We start from the raw sequence: 25,967 nt of genomic DNA on the forward strand, positions 1-25,967 counted from the left end.
GGGCACAACTGCTGCCACTGAAGGGGTGGGTGTGTGGGGCCCAATTTTTGGAAAAAAGGGAGACTCCGCTTGGAGTCACCTTGCGGTGTTTTACATGACTTTAGAAGGGCGTGCCATGCCTATATCTGTGTGTCCTCCTCTTTTTCCTTGTCCAGCTGTTTTGTTTTCGCATGAGTACATGTCCTTGTCACTTTCCCATGTGTTTGTGTTGTGTTGTGAGTTGTTTGTCACCTTTTGGACACCTTTGAGGGTGTTTTCTAGGTGTTTTACTGTGTTTGTGATTGCCTGCCATTGTTTCCTATGGGCTCGAGTTCGGTTCGTCGAACGTTCGACGAGCCGAACTCGAGCCAGACCCCCCGTTCGGCGAACCGCCTCGAGCCGAACCGGGACCGGTTCGCTCATCTCTACTATCCACATTTAAACAAAATTTGACCGGTGCAAAAGTATGGGCACCCTTATCAATTTCTTGATTTAAACACTCCTAACTACTTTTTACTGACTTACTAAAGCACTAAATTGGTTTTGTAACCTCATTGAGCTTTGAACTTCATTGGCAGGTGTATCCAATCATGAGAAAAGGTATTTAAGGTGGCCACTTGCAAGTTGTTCTCCTATTTGAATCTCATATGAAGAGTGGCATCATGGGCCCCTCAAAGCAACTCTCAAATGATCTGAAAACAAAGATTATTCAACATAGTTGTTCAGGGGAAGGATGCAAAAAATTGTCTCAGAGATTTAAACTGTCAGTTTCCACTGTGAGGAACATAGTAAGGAAATGGAAGAACACAGGTACAGTTCTTGGTAAGCCCAGAAGTGGTACGCCAAGAAAAATATCAGAAAGGCAGAGAAGAAGAATGGTGAGAACAGTCAAGGACAATACACAGACCACCTCCAAAGACCTGCAGCTTCATCTTGCTGGCAGATGGTGTCAATGTGCATCGGTCAACAATACAGCGCACGTTGCACAATGAGAAGCTGTATGGGAGAGTGATGCGAAAGAAGCCGTTTCTGCAAGCATGCCACAAACAGAGTCGCCTGAGGTATGCAAAAGCACATTTGGACAAGCCAGTTACATTTTGGAAGAAGGTTCTGTGGACTGATGAAACCAAGATTGAGTTGTTCGGTCATACAAAAAGGCGTTATGCATGGAGGCAAAAAAACACGGCATTCCAAGAAAAGCACTTGCTACCCACAGTAAAATTTGGTGGAGATTCCATCATGCTTTGGGCCTGTGTGGCCAATTCCGGCACCGGGAATCTTATTAAATTTGAGGGTCGCATGGATTCAACTCAGTATCAGCAGATTCTTGACAATAATGTGCAAGAATCAGTGACAAAGTTGAAGATACGCAGGGGATGGATATTTCAGCAAGACAATGATCCAAAACACCGCTCCAAATCTACTCAGGCATTCATGCAGAGGAACAATTACAATGTTCTGGAATGGGCATCCCAGTCCCCAGCCCTGAATATCATTGAAAATCTGTGGGATGATTTGAAGCGTTCTGTCCATGCTCGGCGACCATCAAACTTAACTGAACTGGAATTGTTTTATAAACAGGAATGGTCAAATATACCTTCATCCAGGATCCAGGAACTCATTAAAAGCTACAGGAAACGACTAGAGGCTGTTATTTTTGCAAAAGGAGGATCTACAAAATATTAATGACACTTTTATGTTGAGGTGCCCATACTTTTGCACCGGTCAAATTTTGTTTAAATGCGGATTGCACATTTTCTGTTAGTACAATAAACCTCATTTCAATCCAGAAATATTACTCAAGCCATCAGTTATTAGATATATGAAACTGAAATAGCTGTTGCAAAAACTAAAATTGTTATAAAGAAAAAAGGTTAACATTAATAGGGGTGCCCAAACGTTTTCATATGACTGTATATAGATGCTGTGGAAAGTGTACAGTTTAAACTGTTTGAGTAAAAAATATTGTCTTCACAAGGCTACACGTGCTTTAAATAAACAAAGAGCTAAGTACTTATGCTTCAGTCATAAACTCCTTTTCTTTATTTCTTTAATTTCTTCTCAGTATAACTATAGATTTTCTGTGAAGGCCTCAGAGTTTTGTTTCAGAACATTAGGGATCAAACAGGATCATGAAAATTAAGTAACACAGGGATAAAGTTGTGGAGAAGAGTAAAGAAGGGTTAGGTTATAGTAAAATAGCCAAAGCTCTGAACATCTCACAGAGCACTGTTCAATCCATCATTCAAAAATGAAAGGAATATTGCACAACTGCAAACCTACCCAAGACATACACCGTGTGCAGAATTATTAGGCAAGTTGTATTTTAGAGGATTTTTTTTATTATTGATCAACAACTATGTTCTCAATCAACCCAAAAGACTCATAAATGTCAAAGCTTAATATTTTTGGAAGTTGGAGTGTTTTTTTTTAGATTTGGCTATCTTAGGAGGATATCTGTTTGTGCAGGTAACTATTACAGTGCAGAATTATTAGGCAACTTAATAAAAACCTAATATATTCCCATCTCAATTGTTTATTTTCACCAGGTAAACCAATATAACTGCACAAAATCTAGAAATAAACATTTCTGACATGCAAAAACAAAACCCAAAAATATTAGTGACCAATATAGCCACCTTTCTTTATGATGACACTCAACAGCCTACCATCCATAGATTCTGTCAGTTACTTGATCTGTTTACGATCAACATTGCATGCAACAGCCATCACAGCCTCCCAGACACTGTTCCGAGAGGTGTACTGTTTTCCCTCCCTGTAGATCTCACATTTTATGAGGGACCACAAGTTTTCTATGGGGTTCAGATCAGGTGAACAAGGGGGCCATATCATTAGTTTTTCATTTTTTAGACCTTTACTGGCCAGCCACGCTGTGGAGTAATTGAATGCATGTGATGGAGAATTGTCCTACACGAAAATCATGTTTTTCTTGAACGATACCGACTTCTTCCTGTACCACTGCTTGAAGATGTTGTCTTCCAGAAACTGGCAGTTGATCTGGGAGTTGAGCTTCACTCCATCCTCAACCCGAAAAGGTCCCACAAGTTCATCTTTGATGATACCAGCCCATACCAGTACCCCACCTCCCCCTTGCTGGCGTCTGAGTCAGAGTGGAGCTCTCTGCCCTTTACTGATCCAGCCTCTGGCCCATCCATCTGGCCCATCAAGAATCACTCTCATTTCATCAGTCCATAAAACCTTTGAAAAATCAGTCTTAAGCTATTTCTTGGCCCAGTCTTGACGTTTTATCTTACATTTCTTGTTCAAAGGTGGTCATTTTTCAGTTTCAGCCTTCCTTACCTTGGCCATGTCCCTGAGTATGGCACAGCTTGTGCTTTTTGATACTCCAGTAACGTTGCAGCTCTGAAATATGGCCAAACTGGTAGCAAATGGCATCTTGGCAGCTTCACGCTTGCTTTTCCTCAATTCATGGGCAGTTATTTTGCGCCTTTTTGCCCAACACGCTTCTTGTGACTCTGTTGGCTATTTGCCATGAAATGCTTGATTGTTCGGTGGACACGCTTCAAAAGTTTGGCAATTTCAAGACTGGTGTATCCCGCTGAAAGACATCTCACAGTTTTGGACTTTTCAGAGCCCGTCAAATCTCTCTTCTGATCCATTTTGCCAAAGGAAAAGAAGTTGCCTAATAATTAATCACACCTTATATAGGGTGTTGATTTCATTACACCACACCCCTCCTCATTACAGAGATGCACATCACCTGATTTACTTAATTGGTAGTTGGTTCTCAAGCCTATGCAGCTTGGAGTAGGACAACATGTATAAAAAGTATCATGTGAGCAAAACACTCATTTGCCTAATAATTGTGCACACAGTGTAGTGATCCACTTAAATTGACATTCCAAGCAAGGAGAGCACTAATTACCATTAATTACCAAAAATATCTTACTTATCTTGAATCTGCCAAGAGACGGAACTCTATATAAGGTACAGTTAGGTCCAGAAATATTTGGACAGTGACACAATTTTCGCGAGTTGGGCTCTGCATGCCACCACATTGGATTTGAAATGAAACCTCTACAACAGAATTCAAGTGCAGATTGTAACATTTAATTTGAAGGCTTGAACAAAAATATCTGATAGAAATTGTAGGAATTGTACACATTTCTTTACAAACACTCCACATTTTAGGAGGTCAAAAGTAATTGGACAAATAAACCAAACCCAAACAAAATATTTTTATTTTCAATATTTTGTTGGGAATCCTTTGGAGGCAATCACTGCCTTAAGTCTGGAACCCATGGACATCACCAAACGCTGGGTTTCCTCCTTCTTAATGCTTTGCCAGGCCTTTACAGCCGCAGCCTTCAGGTCTTGCTTGTTTGTGGGTCTTTCCGTCTTAAGTCTGGATTTGAGCAACTGAAATGCATGCTCAATTGGGTTAAGATCTGGTGATTGACTTGGCCATTGCAGAATGTTCCACTTTTTTGCACTCATGAAGTCCTGGGTAGCTTTGGCTGTATGCTTGGGGTCATTGTCCATCTGTACTATGAAGCGCCGTCCGATCAACTTTGCGGCATTTGGCTGAATCTGGGCTGAAAGTATATCCCGGTACACTTCAGAATTCATCCGGCTACTCTTGTCTGCTGTTATGTCATCAATAAACACAAGTGACCCAGTGCCATTGAAAGCCATGCATGCCCATGCCATCACGTTGCCTCCACCATGTTTTACAGAGGATGTGGTGAGCCTTGGATCATGTGCCGTTCCTTTTCTTCTCCAAACTTTTTTCTTCCCATCATTCTGGTACAGGTTGATCTTGGTCTCATCTGTCCATAGAATACTTTTCCAGAACTGAGCTGGCTTCATGAGGTGTTTTTCAGCAAATTTAACTCTGGCCTGTCTATTTTTGGAATTGATGAATGGTTTGCATCTAGATGTGAACCCTTTGTATTTACTTTCATGGAGTCTTCTCTTTACTGTTGACTTAGAGACAGATACACCTACTTCACTGAGAGTGTTCTGGACTTCAGTTGATGTTGTGAACGGGTTCTTCTTCACCAAAGAAAGTATGCGGCGATCATCCACCACTGTTGTGATCCGTGGATGCCGAGGCCTTTTTGAGTTCCCAAGCTCACCAGTCAATTCCTTTTTTCTCAGAATGTACCCGACTGTTGATTTTGCTACTCCAAGCATGTCTGCTATCTCTCTGATGGATTTTTTCTTTTTTTTCAGCCTCAGGATGTTCTGCTTCACCTCAATTGAGAGTTCCTTAGACCGCATGTTGTCTGGTCACAGCAACAGCTTCCAAATGCAAAACCACACACCTGTAATCAACCCCAGACCTTTTAACTACTTCATTGATTACAGGTTAACGAGGGAAATGCCTTCAGAGTTAATTGCAGCCCTTAGAGTCCCTTGTCCAATTACTTTTGGTCCCTTGAAAAAGAGGAGGCTATGCATTACAGAGCTATGATTCCTAAACCCTTTCTCCGATTTGGATGTGAAAACTCTCATATTGCAGCTGGGAGTGTGCACTTTCAGCCCATATTATATATATAATTGTATTTCTGAAAATGTTTTTGTAAACAGCTAAAATAACAAAACTTGTGTCACTGTCCAAATATTTCTGGACCTAACTGTATATGGGCTGAAGTTTGGATCTGAGGCCCCCCCACTCAAAACCGTAAACACCGACACTCGGGGTACAGGATAATGATGCCAACACTCGGGATACAGGATTATTATGCTGACACTCGAGGTACAGGATAGTGTGTCACTGACACTTGGCTCTTTCCTTCAGCACTCATGTTTCCCATGATTTGAATTCCCTCTTTCTATCAGCACCCAGCTTTCCTATGTTCTGATATCCATCTTGTCCTTCTAACGCACACACCTTCCCCATGCTCATGAGGTTGCCCCAGGTAACCGCAGGGGCTCATACAGCAGTGTGTGAGCATCTACTGGCGCAGCAAGCGCCTACGACATGACGGGCCTGAAAAAAGGTAAAGAAACTTCAATATCGTAATAAGAATCATTGGCTTGAGTTTGCAAAAGAGTATGAAAAGTGGTTAATTGAAGATTTGGAAAGGGTGATTTGGATCAAAAGTCAATAGACTAGGTTCTGATGGGTGCAAATGGGCCTGGAAGAAACAAGGGAAAAAGAGGCTAACAGATGGGGAAATTGAAGAAACTGTCAAGTTCAGTTGAATAAGCTTGACGATAAGGGGTTGTTTCACTGCCAAAGGCATTGGATACTTGACCAGTATCGATGTTGATCTCAGGTGCTGAGCTACAGTATATGAGAGTATCCTACAAGATGAGTTACTTTGTACAATTGAGTACTATGGGGTTGAAAGGAAAACAGTGTTCCAGCAGGACAACCACCCAAAGCATATGTCGAGATTGGCAAATAAATGGTTCAATGACAATGAAGTAGAGGTGCTTCATTGGTCCTCATCGTCCCCAGACCTCAACCCAATTTAATGTTTGTGGATATAGTTGTAGAAAAAGCTGTATGCATACGCAATTGAGTTGACCAGTATGCACCAATATTACAAGGGTGTAGAAGAGACCTGGGATTAGATTTTGGTTGAGACATGCTTCAATCTGATTGAGAAAGGTGGATTTACAACATACTAACAAAACGATCCTGGGACCCGTGCTGTTTAACCCCTTCACGACCTTGGACGGATCTACCCGTCATGGAACGTGTCAGGTTAAGCCCCGCTCCCTGCCGGGGGGGGAAGCTTAACCAGATTCAAAATGAGCCAACAATAACCAGATTCAAAATGAGCCAACAATGCGGAGCTGCAGCTAAAAAGGCCAACAAAATTCTTGGATGTATCAAGACAAGTATTGAATCTAGATCAAGAGAGGTAATTATCCCCTATACTCTGCCCTGGTCAGACACCACCTGGAATACTATATACAGTTCTGGGCGCCTGACATTCAAGAAAGACATCAATTTATTGGAGCGAGTCCAGAGAAGAGCAACGAAGATGGTAGAAGGTCTGCAAACCATGTCATATGAAGAATGGCTAAAAGAACTAGGGATGTTTAGTTTGAAAAAGAGAAGTCTGAGATGAGACTTAATAGCGGTTTACAAATATCTGAAAGGTAGTCACAGTATAGAGGGAACTACCCTATTCTCATTAGCAAAAGGAAGTACAAGAAGCAATGGGATGAAACTAAAAGGATGAAGATTCAGATTAGACATTAGGAAAAACTTTCTGACAGTGAGGGCAGTGAAGAAGTGGAACAGGCTACCATGGGAGGTGGTGAGCTCTTCCTCAATGGAAATCTTCAAGCGGAAACTGGATAAACATATAGCTGGGATGATTTAGGAAAGCCTGCACTTACAGCGGGTTAGACCCGATGGTCCTTGAGGTCTCTTCCAATTCTACCATTCTATGATTCTATGATAAAAATTTTAATTTAGATTTTTAGGAGCAAAACAGTAAAAATGCAGCGACATTCAGTCTGACCATTTTTCTGTCTGTGGTAAGCAAATGAGAAGGACAATTATTCATTCATCTTTTTATAAAATGTCCACCAGAATTTTAAAACAAACTGAGTCCCCTGGTCATAAACTGTATTTTCTGTAACACCATATGAGCACACAATCTGTTCAATGAATAATTTACTCAAGGTTTCAGAGTTAGATAATAAAGACAGAGATAAAATGACAATGCTGAATCTGTTGCCACCACCCAGATAAGGCTGGACTCACACGAACGTATTAAAAACGGTCCCATTCTCGTTTGCGAGAGTCGGACGAATTTTTCTCACTTGTCATCAGTGTGCACTCAGTGTGCTGTCAGTATGCTGTCAGTATGCAATCCGTTTTTTTGCACAGCAGCTGTTACTCATTTACAGTCATGTACAGGAGAATTTACAGTGTTCTGTACTACATGATAGGATTGTATTTAGAAAAACGGATGTCACTAGGATGGTCCGTGTGCCGTCCGTGTGACATCTGTTTTTTCCTCGCACCCATTGATTTGTATTGGCGAGTCTCGGACGTATTCTGGATCAAATCGCAGCATGCTGCCGCTTTTCTCGCATCCAGAATCTGGATGCAAGAAAAGCTGACCAACAGCTCTCCCTCATTGACTAGTATTGGTCAGAGTGCAATACGAGAATTTCTCGCATTGCTCTCGTCCGTATTTGTTGCTCGTGTGAGCGTACCCTAATAGTGCTTTAGCTCCAGTACAGATTTCACTAGCATTGACATATTTCTTACAATCATTCAATGGTTGGTCACTATAAAAATTCCTAGTTATCAGTTGAATTGTATTGGTAATCCCAGAGTGAACTCATGGGACTCCTGAAATTTCATAGATGAAACTGGGGGGGGGCAAACAATTTTTGGGTGGGAATATTGTCTGGAGCTAATGTGGCGCCCTGGACTAGCCAGGTAGCCACAGACAAAACACACACACACCCCCACCCCAGGACAGTTACATTAGTCAGACACAAAACCCTTGTTGCCTCCCTCCAGGGTCTGATGTCCACACCAGGTGGGGCAGAGCCAGGCGGTTGGCCCCACCCACCGAGGAGTTCACAGGCCTGGAGGCGGGAAAAGCAGTTGAAGTTAGAGTTTGGGGAGTGCAGTTCAGGAGGTGAAAGTGAGAGGTCACGTACTACAAGTGTTTGGGTTGGAGCCCAGGCACTGACAGCAAGGTTGGCAGACGGTGGTGGTCATCTGCAGGAGTTGGTGGAACTCCGCAGAGCCGTAAGGAGTTGACCTGGGCTGGGTGGTGGCCCACCGGTACCGGACCGGGGAATGGAGTGAAGCTAAGCACACACAGGCAGGGCCATCGGACACCGACCAGGCTTGGAGCTGCTGTCAATAGTCAAATCCGAATGTGACAGGAACCCCCGGGGTTCCCTAACAACCAAGTCCCGATTGAAGGCAATCGCTCACACCGTGAGGATATACAGCCACCGCCACCGGCTAGAAATCCGAGGGCCAGCGCCTGCGGGCAAAACGGGCTCCTCCGGTATCTATACCCCGGGGAGTGGACTACCGTTGGGAAGCCATTGGAGTCAACACAGTACACAAAGGTGCAGGGAGAGACAGCCACCATCACCTGTCCAGGGAGAGACACTGCAGCCAGCTGCGGGACTCGTCCATCCAGCCGTTTGGTTTACCGGAGACTTTGTGCATCAATTGCTGAGTGAGTACACCTGTGCCACTCGGCACCGCGCCGCGCTGTCCCTGCAACCCTGCACCTCACCGACCCTGCCTCCCTGTCTCACCACCGGGCCCCGGAACCACCAACCCCTACCCACGGAGGGGGAAAACAACATCCCAGCTGCTCCCTACCATCGTTCCCAGGATCCCCGTCACCAGCAGCGGTGGTGCCCATCTTCACCACAACCCGTGGGTGGCGTCACGGACTAAATCCCCAAACCAACCACCCCCTTTTCACTCACGGGCGAGGAGCGCCACTCGAGTCCCCGGATCTGGCCCACCGCTCGAGCCACCGAGCAGCAGCAGCAGCGCCGGACCCGAGCGTTAGCGAGCGCAGCGCCCCGCCGCTCACGACAACTTGGCATCACGAACAGGATAGAACCAATCTACTTACCAGTAGAAGTGCGCCTTGTGGTCTCCGCCGGCGGTGCCCGGCCGAAAAATTTGAAGCGCCGCCATCTTTGGCGTGAAGATTTCCCGCTCGAGCGTCTTCCCCGAGCAGGGAAGGCGCGAAAAGCGAAGACCCGCTCCCAAAGCGTAAGTGCTAAAGAGAACCAAGGTGGGGCGGGTGGAGACCTGCCTAATGTAGCCGAGGCCGGGAAGAGCGGGGATGCCAGGACTCTGCAGGATACATGGTTCCTGGAACCCCGAAGCCGTAGCATCATGTCAACTCCGCCTGCACAACCTGAGGGCGTGGAGCCAGTGCCCGGGACAGCGGCATGGATAAGAGCCCGAACGGTGGAGATCTGTCAGCGCCACCGGGACTAGATACGCCTCCTGATGGAGCAGTGGACCGCGGAGGTGGAGGAGTTAGCTGTGATCGCCAGGGTGAATGGGATGGAGGCTATGATGGAGGAGTTGGTGAGTGACCCACACCCCTATGTCCCCGAGAGACCTGCCGCCACGGCTGAGGGGCCCGGTCTACCCCTGGCCCCCACGCCGCCTTCTCCTCCAATGCCCGTGGGCCCCACTACTGCTGGTCCGACTGGTTTGCGGCCCCCTGCAGCGACAGCAGAATTTGAAGTGCCACTGCAAGAAGACCCAAAGACCGCGGCAGCTGGCGGCAACCCGCCTGGCGCGGAAACGGATGGTAGCGATTCCGGGCCCGATACAGAACCGGTCTCGGAGTCCGAGGAAGCGGATGAGGGTCTTCCCCACGGCAGTGCACCAGTAGCTTTCTATGTCCTGCGTGGCGGTGGGAACGGATACCGGGTGGCCCTCTCCCACCAGGCCTGCCACCGTATGTTCGCAATATTGGTGGTGGAGGGCAAAGCCACCTCAGAGGAAGAAGTGGAATAGGCAGCGGTCCAACGTTGCACCCTGTTGTCCCCCGTTGAGACCCTCAGCACAGTGAATCAATCAGAAAAATCACCAGATTACCGTCCGAGAAGAGAACCGTCCCCGTTGGGACTGGAGCTGCCCTGTTGTTAAGTTCATTCCCATACCCACATGAGAAACTCCTCATGAACATGGCCGAGAACTAGCAGGCCACCCACGAACGTATGGGCCTGTAAATAATGTTATGGGATGGATACCATTGCCGCCTCCGGAGAGGCATATTGGAGGAAGGGCCCACAGCAGAGCAGGCTGGGGCCCGGCCACCACCAGGACCGGTGGCCATCCTCCGGGGGTCAGGGTTCCCCCTTGGACATGGGGTCCCCTGAAGTCACAGTCGGGTGCGAGTCACCGTACCCGTTCCCGCTCGGGCAGCCTGAACCTGGACTGGGGTAAAGGGGTGCTGCCCACTTCTTAGGAGAAGCATCAGGGCTAGGTTGCTTGGGTGGGAGAGCGGAAGACATCTGTCCATTCATTATTAAAAATGTATATGTGTTGTAACGTTTAAGAAGACCTAAAATATGCTTATGTTTTACTGTTTTTACCATGTTATTTATATTTTTACAGTTTGAAAAATAAAACCGGTGATGGACAGGCAGCCCGCAGACGGTCTGCATTTTACCAAGGGGGAATGTGGCGCCCTGGACTAGCCAGGTAGCCACAGACAAAACACACACACACCCACACCCCCGGACAGTTACATTAGTCAGACACAAAACCCTTGTTGCCTCCCTCCAGGGTCTGATGTCCACACCAGGTGGGGCGGAGCGAGGTGGTTGGCCCCACCCACCGAGGAGTTCACAGGCCTGGAGGCGTACTACAAGTGTAAGGAGTAACGGAAGAAAGGATCCGGCACGATTATATTATAAAAACATCAAAAATCTTTATTTCCATGGTTAAAAAAGTACCTGTGGAGACCAAGTGGTGTACCTCACAAGAGGTTTCGGACTGCGGTAAAAACAAGAGAGTCCTTAATCATAAGCCATGGGATCCCCGTCACCAGCAGCGGTGGTCTCCATCTTCACCACAGCCCGTGGGTGGCGTCACGGACTAAATCCCCAAACCAACCACCCCCTTTTCACTCACGGGCGAGGAGCGCCGCTCGAGTCCCTGGATCCGGCCCATCGCTCGAGCCACTGAGCAGCAGCAGCAGCGCCGGACCCGAGCGTTAGCGAGTGCAGCAACCCGCCGCCCGCGACACTAACACTTGAAAGCTACGAATCTACTCAATAGGGTCCAGAGAAACCAAGGATGCAACAATACCCTTGACTATAATATGGACCTGTTCAGAGTCCTTGGATTAAGATGGACAGAAGCTTTGGGAAAGAATATTTGCTTTAACTTTCTTAGTACTAGGTCTAAACGTTACAGCCAGGGGTGTAACAACCACGGTTGCAGAGATTGCTACTGTAACTGGGCCCAGCAGGGTTAGGGGCCCGGCACCGCCCTGCAGAGAAGCAGCTTGCTCCTCTCTGTGACAGCTGCACAGCCGCTATGGGGCCCGTCATCGCACAAAGTAACGATAAAAGATGGAGTGGAGCGCTCTGCTCCATCCTTCATCATTCTCCCCCTGTGTGTACCTGCGCTCAACGTCACTACTGCACGACTGCTTTGCTGAGACATGCAGTGCGCTGGACGGGAGAAGGCCCTGACTGGAGCAGCGGGGAAATGAGAAGAGGTGAGTACTTGTTTTGTTTTGGTTTTTTTTAATCAGTAAGTACACGGTGTACAGAGGACTATGGGGTGCATTAAATGATATGGGGACTGCATAATACAGTATGAAGGACACTTTATACATGGTCTATGAGGGTGCATATAATACATGGAGGACTAGATGGGTGTATTAAATGGTACGGGGGCTGCATAATATAATATGAAGGACTATGGGGCTGCATTTTAAAACATGGAGGACTATGGGGGTGAGCTATAATACATAGAGGACTTTGTGGCTGTATTATACTATATGGAGGCCTATGGGTGTGCATTAAACAGTATGTGGACTGCATAATACAACATGAAGGACACCTTATACATAGACTATGGGGGTGCAGTATAATATATGGAAAACTATCGGGGTGCAATATAATACATGGAGGACTATGGGGGTGCAGTAAAATATGTGGAGGACTATGGGGTGCAGTATAATAAATGGAGGACTATGGGGGAATTATAATACATGGAGTACTATGGGAGGTGCATTATAATAATTGAAGGGCTATCTTATACATGGAGGACTATAGGGTGCATTATAAAACATGCAAGACTATGGGCGCTGTATTATAATATATGGAGGACTATGGGGGTGCAGTACAATATATAGAGAACTATGGGGTGCAGTATAATATATAGAGGACTATGGTGTGCAGTATAATATATGGAGGACTATGAGGTGAATTATAATACTTGGAGGACTATGTGGGTGCATTCTAATATATGAAAGGTTATGTGGGACCCATTATACTATATGGAAGGCTATGTGGGGGTCATTATATTATTTGGAAAGCTATAATCTTAAGGGGACAAAAATAAAAGCTTGGGATGGGAAAGTTTTGTGCTGTGGGAAAGAGGCTCTTTCCCTCAGCACCCAGCTTTACCATGCTCTGCTAAATATCTTTCCCCCAGCACCCAGCTTTCCCATGCTCTGATATCATGGGAAAGCTTGGAGCTGAGGGAAAGATGTATATCAGAGCATGGGAAAGCTGTGTGCTAACCGAAAGATATATAGCAGAGGTTATCTCAGGTAACTGCACTGCTTCTCACAGCAGTGTGTGAGGCTGCAGGGACAGCTCTCTCAGCCAATGGGGAATGTTCTGTTTTCCATTGACTGGGACAATGAGTATGGGACATCGTAGGACCCCCTTATTGGATTATGCCAGCCGCGGATTAGGGGTTTTGCAGGGCCATAAATTGGTGAATGAGGGTGTATTTGTCTATATATTTTTAATATTTTTTTCTTTTTTCTTTGATGTCTTTCAGGTTCGCTTTTAGGAATCGTTGTGGGACCTCGCTATGGGTTACAGTGGACATTTTTTGATTTTTTTTATTAAAAATTGTAATAAATTGGTGAACGAGGGCTGTAGTCAGGGGATGTTTGTGCAAATAAAATGTATTTTTCTTTAAAAACAACTTCTGGATTGGTTGGTATCTGATAGACGCCCACCCATTATCAAGACCAGGGCTTGATTTATTACTCTGTTTTCCAATGCACCAGGGCAATGGAAGAGGAAGAACCGAGGTGGCTGCTGCCTGCTATTTTTAGGCTGGGGAGGGTCCAATAACAATGTGCCTCCACAGCCTAAGAATACCAGACCACAGCTGTCCGCTTTAACTTGGCTGTTCATCCAATTTGGGGGACCCCACGGTTTTTGTTTTAAATTATTTATTTAATTTTAAATAAATGATTTAAAAAGACAGCGTGGGGGTGACCTCTGTTTTGGATTGTCATCCAAAGTGAAGTTGCCAGCTGTGGTCTGCAAGCTGCCGCTGTCTGCTTCACCTTAGCTGACTACCAAAAATAGAGGGGACCCCATGTCATTTTTTTTGAGAAAATATTAATTTGGGGCTAAAAACAAGGTTAAACACCCTTTAGTGCCATATGAAAGGCACTAAAGGCTGAAACCTTACAAAATGCAGGGGAGTGGGACATTATATATGTTTATCCATCTATTATCTATCTATCTATCTACCTATCCAGCTATCTATCTTTCTAGCTTCTGTATGTAAAGCACCATGTGAAAAACGTTCTCTATGTCCATGTGCAGTCCGTGTGACATCCGTGCAGTTTTTCTCGCACTCATTGACTTGTATTACAGAGATACGGAGCCACTCGCAGCATGCTATAATTTTCCTCACATGGAGACATTTTCAATATTTTCATTATATTGTTTAACATTTGTGCGAGTGCAATGCAATTTTTTCCTTGCATTGCACTCGCAGATTTTATACGCAGATGTGACTGCACTATTAGTTACGTCCATCAACAATTTCTGTGAATATGGCATTTGAGATAAAATTTGCACCATTTTACCCACTTACATGCAGAAGTATTTATACATAAAACAGGAGAAGACCTAAAGCCTGCTTTACACATTGCAATTTTGCAAACGATATCGTATGCGATTTGCAACGCCCCCATCGTATGTGTGGCACGTTCAATTTGTTGAATGTGCCGCACAAACGATTAACCCCCGTCACACGTACTTACCCGTCCATACGACCTCGATGTGGGTGGCGAACGTCCACTTCCTGGAGTGGGAGGGACGTTCGGCGTCACATCAACGTCACGCGGCAGCCGGCCAATAGAAGTGGAGGGGCGGAAGTGAGCGGGACGTAAATATCCCACCCACCTCCTTCCTTCCGCATTGTGGGCCTGGAGCCACAGGACGTAGGTAAGATCTGTTCATTGTTCCCGGGGTGTCACACACTGCGATGTGTGCTACCCAGGGTACAATGAACAATCTGACATGCAATTCTAGAGAAAGGTACGATGTGTATGCGATGAACATTTTACCGTTCAATCGCAATCGCACGTACCTGTCACACACTGCAATGTACCTTACAATGCCGGATGTGCGGCACTGACGACGTGACCCCACCGACACATTGTAAGATATATTGTTGTGTGTAAAGCGGGCTGAAAACATGGAACAGATGCAGATATTCCCATTATAACATATCTCTTCTTCTAAAGCTTAGGACTCTAATAAGTTTACCCATGGAAGTTTTTTGTAATCCTATACATTTGCCCTGCTACTATACCATAAGCTACTGAACAATATACAATGTAGTGCTTAGTGCTTCTGCAAAAAAAAAAGAATTTAAAGAGACTAAGCCAATCAAAGGTTTCTAGGAAAGCTAACACATAAAGCAAGCATGAGCAAATGTTTCACTCATTGAGATGTAAAGCAACTCCATTTATGATGTGGCTTTTTAACCACTTTATCATTTTATCTTTACCTAGCACATCAAAACATTCTTCTTAAAGGCTGGTTTATTTTAAATGTTCTAAGTATTTGTTTTTCCTGTTAAACAACCAATTTGCATCCATTTCAAAAGTTATTCATACAAAACTTTGTTTTTCATACACAGACACAGCTCCAAGAAGCCGTGGGAGTTTTTGGAGTTGAGTACTGTGATGCCATAATGAGTAACAGATTTCAGACTTTCATGCTAATTAAAATCTTATGAATGCAAATTACAAAACAAAAACAAAGCTGTTCTAGGTAGAACTAAGACATATTTGAAATTTATGAATGCAATTAGGATTTCAAATTGTAACAGGACTGAATGTAGTCAATTTGTTCTTACAAGCCAGTAGTACTTTGGAATGAACAGCAGTTTCCTGCCGTTCACAGATCCAAACTAACTGAGGCCACGCCAAAGCAACTTTAAAGGGGTTGTCCAGTCTAATGTGATAAGTCTGCAGTCACTCTATGTGTGACTGCAGACTTATGAATCCTCCCACCACACACTGTGAGTATTCTCCAGTTTCTGAGCTGAGAATGGCGATCATGTGACTGCAATTGTGTCATATTTATGCCATGTTCCCTGCCAGAACCTGACTAGTGAGTGCAGTCTCACTCAATATAAGTGTATGGAGTAGGCGTGTCTCGCTAGTACGCGTGGCTGTCCAGTGGGTGTGCCTTGGCACAGCCTCGCTCAATACAAGGATATGGAGTGGGCACGTCCGACTAGTAGACGTGGCCGTCCAGTGGGTGCGCCTTTGCTTATTACAAGGGTATGGAGTGGGTGAGTCTGACTAGTAGGCATGATTATCCAGTGGGTGCAGCCATGCTTAATAAAATAGTATGGACTGGGTGCGTCTGACTAGTAGACATGGTCGTCCAGTAGGTGCGCCCTTGCTTAATACAAGGGTATGGAGTAGGCACGTCCGATTAGTAGACATGGCCATCCAGTGGGTGTGTGCCTTGCATAATACAAGGGTATGGTGTGGACGAGTCCAACAAGTAGGTGTGGCCGTTCAGTGGCGCACCTTTGCTTAATACAAGGGTATAGAGTGGGCGAGTCCAACTAGTAGGCGTGGTTTTCCAGTGGGCATGGCCTTGCATAATACATTTCTGCATATGGCACAAATGCAATTGCTAGGTTTTTTAATATAGATAGATTAAAAAAAATACTCATTAAAAAAAGTTATATCATAGTAACCTGTAAATTTCAAGTTTTTTTCTGATAACATATTCCCCTTAAACTAAACACCTACATCTTTTATGAATGGTGTACACTAGTAATATGTTCACTATTGTGAATGGAAGTTGGGGTATCGTGTCGGGTAGTTGGTATCGATGGGGTTCTGTGCAGTAATTAGGTAATATACCACAAATATAGAGACATCGATAATAAAACTTACTGTATTCTGAGCTGGAGTTGTACTAAATACTGATTATACAAATTTCTAATATGCTTCTGAAGGCGTGCAAACATTTTGAAATTAGTTGCTGAAGCTTTTAAGAGGGTTATCCAGAACTTATATCAGATCAGTGTGAGCCCAACCTGACTTCCTCTGTGATGAGCTATTTTCAACTCCCCCTGCAGTCGGATGTACCTAGCTTTAACATCATGGCTCCATACCCCGTGTAGTCAACATTCTTTGGTGCTGCAATTAAGTCCAATTATAATGAATGGAAAGTGAGTTGCAGTATCTGAGAACAGCCGCAAAGCTGAGGTCTACCCACTCTGAATAATGCAAATGAAATGCTAGTTGTCGGCCTCCTAACAAACTGATACTGATTACTTATACCAAAGAAAGGTCGTCAATACATAGGCTGTGGACCACCCCTTTAGACCCTTCTTACTTCATAAAGTTTTGTTATATCAGGTTCTGGTAAACCCAAATGCCCCATGCGTTAATAGTACATTGTGACCAGGCGTTGAGCCTTCATCATTAGTAGCAGGTGTTAGTTGTTTCAAACAATTGATATCCTGCTGTAATGACCAGGGTCAATGCAAGAACTGATCCCAACTGTTTATACTTCTATTTGCTGTGTTAAAAAAAAGACTGAGTTATTCAGACAAAGGATATTGGCCACTCTGTACCCCATTGCTCCTGCAGGCTACTGACAGGTAGTATGGAAACCTGACGGATTAACAATGGCCTCCAGCTTGCCATGTACTGAAGCCTGTTAGGCCTTAATAGTAAAAAAAAAAATATTAAACCTACAAATTTGACCACCACTCAAAAAGCAAGGCCAGTTCAAACGTATATACGATCGGGCAGTGATACAGTGGTAAACACAAAACCTACAAACACTACCCTGGAAAAACTCAGACAATTTTATTGCAAAAATATCTTTATTATTAAAAATTGTAGAACAATAGTACAGCAGAAAAAGTGAATAATAAACCAATCAGATATGCCCCATGGCACTGTATAATCGTCAGTTTGCCAGAATTAAATATCACAATATATCATACATTAGTTATCATAATGACAGACGATAAAATATAGCATCAGATAAAAGATTATGAAATGCCAAACAAAGGGGTCACAAAAATGATGTAATAGGAAATAATTCACAAAGAAAAGACACAGGCTAATTAGGTAGCAACTGTGACTAGATGGTATTATATAGGCAGGTAGATATTAGTAACGGTATAATAACAATCAATACCAAAAGGCTTATAATAAAGCCTGGTATATAAATAAGGAAATCCAATATCAAAATGCCAACAGAAATATAACACAGTACTACAAATTATAACAGCCTCACCAATAACACCCTGATGCGTTTCGCCGTGGCTTTCTCCAAGGGCATATACAGCAAAGTGGTCTGAGTGGGGTTTTTATAATACTGGTATGTCAATTCATTAACCAAAAAAAAATTGGTACTATTAAACAATTAACCAATGAGTGTGCATAAAAGAAATGCAGAGGTCCAGGCATTGGAGAATTCAAAAGATGCAGCAAATATTAGCATAAATAATAAACTCCCCACAGGTGAAAGTATGTTTATAAAACTAAATTCCTTCAGCGTTCAGAAACAGGAAACAGGAAATAAAAGAAAAAGGTGCGGTGTAACAGGGAAAATCTTCCCCGCGTGTGTAATAATAGTTCTGCTTAGCGGAAATAACATTACAAATATGTGCACAAGTAAGACCGGAAACCGGACTGAACTATTGCGCATGCGTGTAATAGCAGGGAATGTATTCCCCGTTCATACAAAAATTGTTCTGTAAAAGCTGAAGTAAAGCCTAATTTTTTCTTTTTCAAAGACGTTCTCTACCTACAGCTCCAGGGAACAGCAATGGGGGTGGCTTGCACCCCCCTCATATGCTAATCTTTTCCTGGGGCTGTGGGAAAGGAAGATCTTTGTTACTGATCCACTACCTTTGTCTGAGAGAATACACATGTGGTCAAGGTACATCGATGATGTCATTTTTTTTAGGCAGGGGAGTCGGGAGGAACTTCAGTTCTTCTCGCTGGCTGCCAATCAGAATGACATCAATTTGAAGCTCACATACCGAATTGGCATTGATGTAATTGATTTTTTGGATGTTAAATTTCACATTGATTTGGATGGGACCATACATTCTGATTTATTCAGAAAACAAACTGCCGTTAATTCGGTTCTGCATGCTAGATCTTCCCATCCTAACCATGTGATTACAAATATCCCAAAAGGGCAATTCCTAAGAATCAAAAGAATATGTTCCAACAATGCATTCTTTGAAGTACAGGCTGAAGAACAGAAAAGAAGATTCTTGTCCACAGGATATCACCCTAGAGATGTAAATCATGCCTATCATACTGCCAAAAATATTGAGCGGAGGACACTTCTGAATAACACGAAGAAATTGAAACCTCAAGATGATGTTATCAGATTTATTACCACTTTTAACTCACACTCCGAAGAGGTACGTACTGTTCTGAAAAAATATTGGAATATTCTTTTGATGGATAATACTCTCAAACAATATTTACCATCTAATCCAAATATTACCTTTTGGAGGTCCAAAAGTCTGAAAGACTTATTAGTAGACAGTCACCACAGAGGACAACAAGGAAAAACATTTTTGGACTCTGTTAAGATTCCATGGGGCTGTAAACCCTGTGGTGACTGTGTAGCATGTCCTAACATTGAGAGAGTGAAGAATTTCTTTCAGTGGAAAAAAAAGAATTTAACATCATACATGCCCTTACATGCAGTACCAAAGGGGTCATTTATATGTCATCTTGTCCCTGTAATTTGAAATATGCAGGCCTCACCACTCGCCAATTCAGAAGGAGAGCTCGGGAACATGTTTCGTCCATTTCTGCAGCCCAGGATGAAGATGATGAGTCCAAGCTTACTTCCATCTCTCGTCATTTCAAACAGTTTCACCAATGTAATTCACACTTCTGAAAATCTGTGCGATTGATAAGATTTTGGTAAGTCAGAGGGGTGGGAAATGGAAGAAATTTCTTGCACAGAAAGAATCCCGTTGGATTTTCACGTTAAATACTCTAGTACCATATGGGTTGAATGAGAACATTAGTTTCTCCCCCTTTTTATGAATATTTATGTGTTGGTGTAAATTTTGTTTTTGTTTGATTGTCTGGAATTTTTTTTGAGCCTTTTAACCTTGTTTTTATATTTTTTCTTTTTATTTTAGGTTCCCCCGGTGGGGTTTTTATGAATTCTTACGCGAATAATATTTGTGGAACAAGTAACATCTAATGAGACTATTTTGTACGCACCTATCTATTTATTAATTATCTATTATATTATTCAAATAGTTACTATTTTCATTATTATTCTTATTTTTACATGTGATTTTACTTTGCACTTCGCACTGTGCACTTTTTTGTTCATTCACTTTTACCCCTTTTTTTATTTATTGAACACATGTGTATGTGTATATATGTGTGTATATATATATATATATATATATATAGTGTGTATGTATGTGTATATATATATATATATATTTTATTTTTTTTTTGTACAATATATGTCTTTATCCCAAATATTTGTTGCATTTTATATTTTAATTATGTAATATGTTATCTATGCTCAGGTCCAGTATCTTTACATGTAAACATCTTAATCTGCATAAATTTACATTAAAGTCATTAGGGTAATTTATTATTAGCGTTGTTTTCAGTTGGATCCAGGATTAACAGTATATATTTTGTTATGAACACATTAGCGATCCCTTTTTGTGCACCCCTTTTTTGCAACAATAGTATTTTTTTATATTTGAACGCACCAGCGTTCTTTTCTATAGCAATGAATTCACTTCCGTATTTTTGGAATGCAATTGCACTTTATTTACGTACCTATTCTATGTCACTTCCTTATTCATGGAGTGCATTTGCGTTCCACACAGTATATCACACGGTACACCTATTTTAGGCTTCACTTCCGCTTTTACGGAACAATTTTTGTATGAACGGGGAATACATTCCCTGCTATTACACGCATGCACAATAGTTCAGTCCGGTTTCCGGTCTTACTTGTGCACATATTTATAATGTTATTTCCGCTAAGCGGAACTATTATTACACACGCGGGGAAGATTTTCCCCATTACACCGCACCTTTTTTTTTTTTTGTTTCCTGTTTCTAAACGCTGAAGGAATTTAGTTTTATAAACATACTTGCACCTGTGGGGAGTTTATTATTTATGCTAATATTTGCTGCATCTTTTGAATTCTCCAATGCCAGGACCTCTGCATCTCTTTTATGCACACTCATTGGTTAATTGTTTAATAGTACCAATTTTTTTTGGTTAATGAATTGAGATACCAGTATTATAAAAACCCCACTCAGACCACTTTGCTGTATACGCCCTTGGAGAAAGACACGGCGAAACGCGTCAGGGTGTTATTGGTGAGGCTGTTATAATTTGTAGCATTGTGTTATATTTCTGTTGGCATTTTGATATTGGATTTCCTTATTGCTTTATTATAAGCCTTTTGGTATTGATTGTTATTATACCGGTACTATTATCTACCTGCCTATATAATACCATCTAGTCACAGTTGCTACCTAATCAGCCTGTGTCTTTTCTTTGTGAATTATTTCCTATTACATCATTTTTGTGACCCCTTTGTTTGGCATTTCATAATCTTTTATCTGATGCAATATTTTATCATCTGTCATTATGATAACTAATGTAGGATATATTGTGATATTTAATTCTGGCAAACTGACGATTATACAGTGCCATGGGGCATATCTGATTGGTTTATTATTCACTTTTTCTGCTGTACTATTATTCTACAATTTTTAATAATAAAGATATTTTTGCAATAAAATTGTCTGAGTTTTTCCAGGGTAGTGTTTGTAGGTTTTGTAAAAAAAAAACATGTTTTAGAAAAAAAAACAGAAGAAAATAAATGGAAATACAAGTTAGTAAATTGTGATTTCCCTATATACAATGTCTGGTTTTTGGAAAAAACTCAAAACATTTTTTAAAAATCTATACTATACATACAGTATTTGGCATTGTTGTGTCCATTACAACAAAAACTATAAAATAGCATGTAGTTTATTATTCCCAATGAAACAAAGCCAGTATTACTATTTTTTTATCAACTTGCTTCAAAAAAATTAAATAAAAAAACAATCAAAAAGTCACATGACTCCTATTATGATGCCAATATAACCTGGAGTTGATTACAAAAAATAAGCCATTACACAGTGCAGTGATTGATAGAATAAATAATTTATGCCTCTTAGGGGTACTTTGCACGCTGTGACATCTCTAGCATCGGCTAGCGATGCCGAGCATGATAGTACCTGCCCCCGTCGCACATGCAATATCTTGTGATAGCCTCCGTAGTGAACATTATCGTTATGGCAGCTTCACACGCACTTACCTGCCCTGAGACGTCGCCCTGGCCGGCGATCCTCCTCCTTCCTAAGGGGGCGGGTCGTGCGGCGTCACAGCAACGTCACACGGCAGGCGGCCAATAGAAGTGGAGGGGCGGAGATGAGCGGGACGTAAACATCCCGCCCACCTCCTTCCTTCCGCATTGGCGGTGGAGGCAGGTAAGGAGATGTTCCTCGCTCCTGCGGCTTCACATACAGCGATGTGTGCTGCCGCAGGAACGCGGAACAACATCGTATCTCCTATTGGTGCGACATTATGGAAATGTCCGACACTACACAGATCACCGATTTACCATGCTTTTGCGATCGTTTATAGGCGCATCTAGGCTTTACACGTTGCGACGTCGTTACCGGCGCCGGATGTGCGGCACTTTCGATTTGACTCCGACGATATCGCGGTAGCGATGTCGCAACGTGCAAAGTACCCCTTAGAATTTGTCAACACAAAGAAAAAAAATTGCAAATAATAAATTTGACCCATAATGTTTAAGTCACTTTTCTTTTTTTTTTTGTCTAGTGATATTCACTGAGATTTATATGTGCCAGATTCCTACAGTCATGGGGACTCAACCTTCTACCGTGGGTGCTGTGGGACACCAGTTCCCCACACCCTGCTGGTATACTATCTCTGTGTCAGTGGTTGGCGTACAGCGCTGCACCTCTAGAGGCTGGGGACCCACTGAGAGATTTGTCATGTCATGGCAGTGGACGTCATACATTTGATCAAAATGTTCAGCTGAGAACAATATATCAATGTATAAGTTTTGAATTTGCTGGTAATGCCTTTCTTTACAACTATGGTATATGTGCCCTTTGCAGTCCAATAGCTCAATGCACAATTTAACCTGCTTTGGAGGTGGATATGGGCCCCCTTACTTCTTGGGCCCCTGTGTGGCTGTACAGGTTGCACCAATAATATGTCCCCCCATGTACCTATGGTAATGAAGGTGTAGAGGTAGCTGTCGCAGCAGGGTCCTCATACCAATTACTCCTCTGCTACATATGAAAAAATATTATAAACGAGTCATGGTAGGTGGAGATCCTATTTCATTGGAGCCCAGTTGCTTCAAGTTACCCCTCTGAGAAGATGACAAAGTGCCCCAGTTTGCCTCTTAGGTGTCCATATTCCACAACGGGCTATATTTAGTATTACAAGTAACTCAAGCATACCTTTCAGACATACTGTATATGAGTGATTTAGCAGCAGCCAATCTTTGAAAATAATTTTGGGAGCTGACACTTCATTTTTAGTGAAATAAACATTTATGGTAAGTGTGGATCACACAAGTAATATGATTATAACCACAGACATATCCATGTTTTGTTCCGCCACTCATAAATACTTCATAGACCAATGACAGATGAATCCCAGGAAATGATGGCAGATTCTCAGAAAGAACAGCTGCTACATTAGATTCTTCGGTTTCTTATGCAATTCTCCAAAATGTCCAGATTCTTAGAATCTTCATATCCTAAACTCAAGGATCTGCTTTATGTACTGATTCTACTTATGTTCTAGTTCATTGAACGATGAGTGTTCTGCGAAAATCATTTTAAGAAATCTGCAAACAAATATCTATAGATACAGAATTAATAATGAATAAGGCTTAATGTGTGTTCCAATGAACCAAATCATTTCATCGCCCTCTTTGCACTGTTATTCAGCGTGTGACAGTGTATATTGATTTGTGCACATTTGCAAGGTCTTCACATGAATTACATCTTTGTGTTGGTCTGCCATTTGCTCATAAGAATCATTCTTTGTATAGAAGATGGCAGAGACATCACTTACAGAAAGTAATTGGCTTTCCAGTAGAATTTATTTGAAAATACTAAACTATTTCAAGATTCATGCTCCGTTTGCATTTTTCTAATTTAGCAATCGTTAAAGCTATCAATAATCTTTAGCAAAGCAGTCGTCGGCCTTTACCGACGGAGAGGCTATAATTTAATCATGCCAAAAGAGTCATTTGCTTAGATAATGAAGGTGCATTCTATTCCTTTTTTACATACATAATTGAATGTGTAAATGTTTCTTGGTATGTTCTTAGAACTTTGATTCAAGTATTGCTAGACGTATCTTTAAGTATGCAAATAAGACAAAGAAATCTACACTGATAAATGAATACATTTTGTTTAGTCTAATGGACACATGGTGCACATCTTGCTGCATTTGACTCCCTCCTACGTCTGAAAATCGAAGCTGCAATAGCAGATTTGTTTATTCTTGAGTCCAATTCATAATATGGTAATATCAATGTGTTCCAATTTCTCTGGTTACATCCTTTCAAAATACAAACATAAGAGATCTTACTTATTCCTCCAGTTATGTAATATCTGTCGAAAAAATATAATGTTGACTTTCTAGGGTTACAATATAGTTATTACCTTTCTAATAACATTTTTCAATTTCTACAGTAGTTGTTTTATACAGTTAGGTCCAGAAATATTTGGACAGTGACACAATTTTCGCGAGTTGGGCTCTGCATGCCACTACATTAGATTTGAAATGAAACCTCTACAACAGAATTCAAGTGCAGATTGTAACGTTTAATTTGAAGGTTTGAACAAAAATATCTGATAGAAATTGTAGGAATTGTACACATTTCTTTACAAACACTCCACATTTTAGGAGGTCAAAAGTAATTGGACAAATAAACCAAACCCAAACAAAATATTTTTATTTTCAATATTTTGTTGCGAATCCTTTGGAGGCAATCACTGCCTTAAGTCTGGAACCCATGGACATCACCAAACGCTGGGTTTCCTCCTTCTTAATGCTTTGCCAGGCCTTTACAGCCGCAGCCTTCAGGTCTTGCTTGTTTGTGGAGCTTTCCGTCTTAAGTCTGGATTTGAGCAAGTGAAATGCATGCTCAATTGGGTTAAGATCTGGTGATTGACTTGGCCATTGCAGAATGTTCCACTTTTTTGCACTCATGAACTCCTGGGTAGCTTTGGCTGTATGCTTGGGGTCATTGTCCATCTGTACTATGAAGCGCCATCCGATCAACTTTGCGGCATTTGGCTGAATCTGGGCTGAAAGTATATCCCGGTACACTTCAGAATTCACCCGGCTACTCTTGTCTGCTGTTATGTCATCAATAAACACAAGTGACCCAGTGCCATTGAAAGCCATGCATGCCCATGCCATCACGTTGCCTCCACCATGTTTTACATAGGATGTGGTGTGCCTTGGATCATGTGCCGTTCCCTTTCTTCTCCAAACTTTTTTCTTCCCATCATTCTGGTACAGGTTGATCTTTGTCTCATCTGTCCATAGAATACTTTTCCAGAACTGAGCTGGCTTCATGAGGTGTTTTTCAGCAAATTTAACTCTGGCCTGTCTATTTTTGTAATTGATGAATGGTTTGCATCTAGATGTGAACCCTTTGTATTTACTTTCATGGAGTCTTCTCTTTACTGTTGACTTAGAGACAGATACATACTTCACTGAGAGTGTTCTGGACTTCAGTTGATGTTGTGAACGGGTTCTTCTTCACCAAAGAAAGTATGCGGCGATCATCCACCACTGTTGTCATCCGTGGACGCCCAGGCCTTTTTGAGTTCCCAAGCTCACCAGTCAATTCCTTTTTTCTCAGAATGTACCCGACTGTTGATTTTGCTACTTCAAGCATGTCT

This window comes from Anomaloglossus baeobatrachus, chromosome 4 (genome assembly GCF_048569485.1).
Source record: "Anomaloglossus baeobatrachus isolate aAnoBae1 chromosome 4, aAnoBae1.hap1, whole genome shotgun sequence".
NCBI lineage: Eukaryota > Metazoa > Chordata > Amphibia > Anura > Aromobatidae > Anomaloglossus > Anomaloglossus baeobatrachus.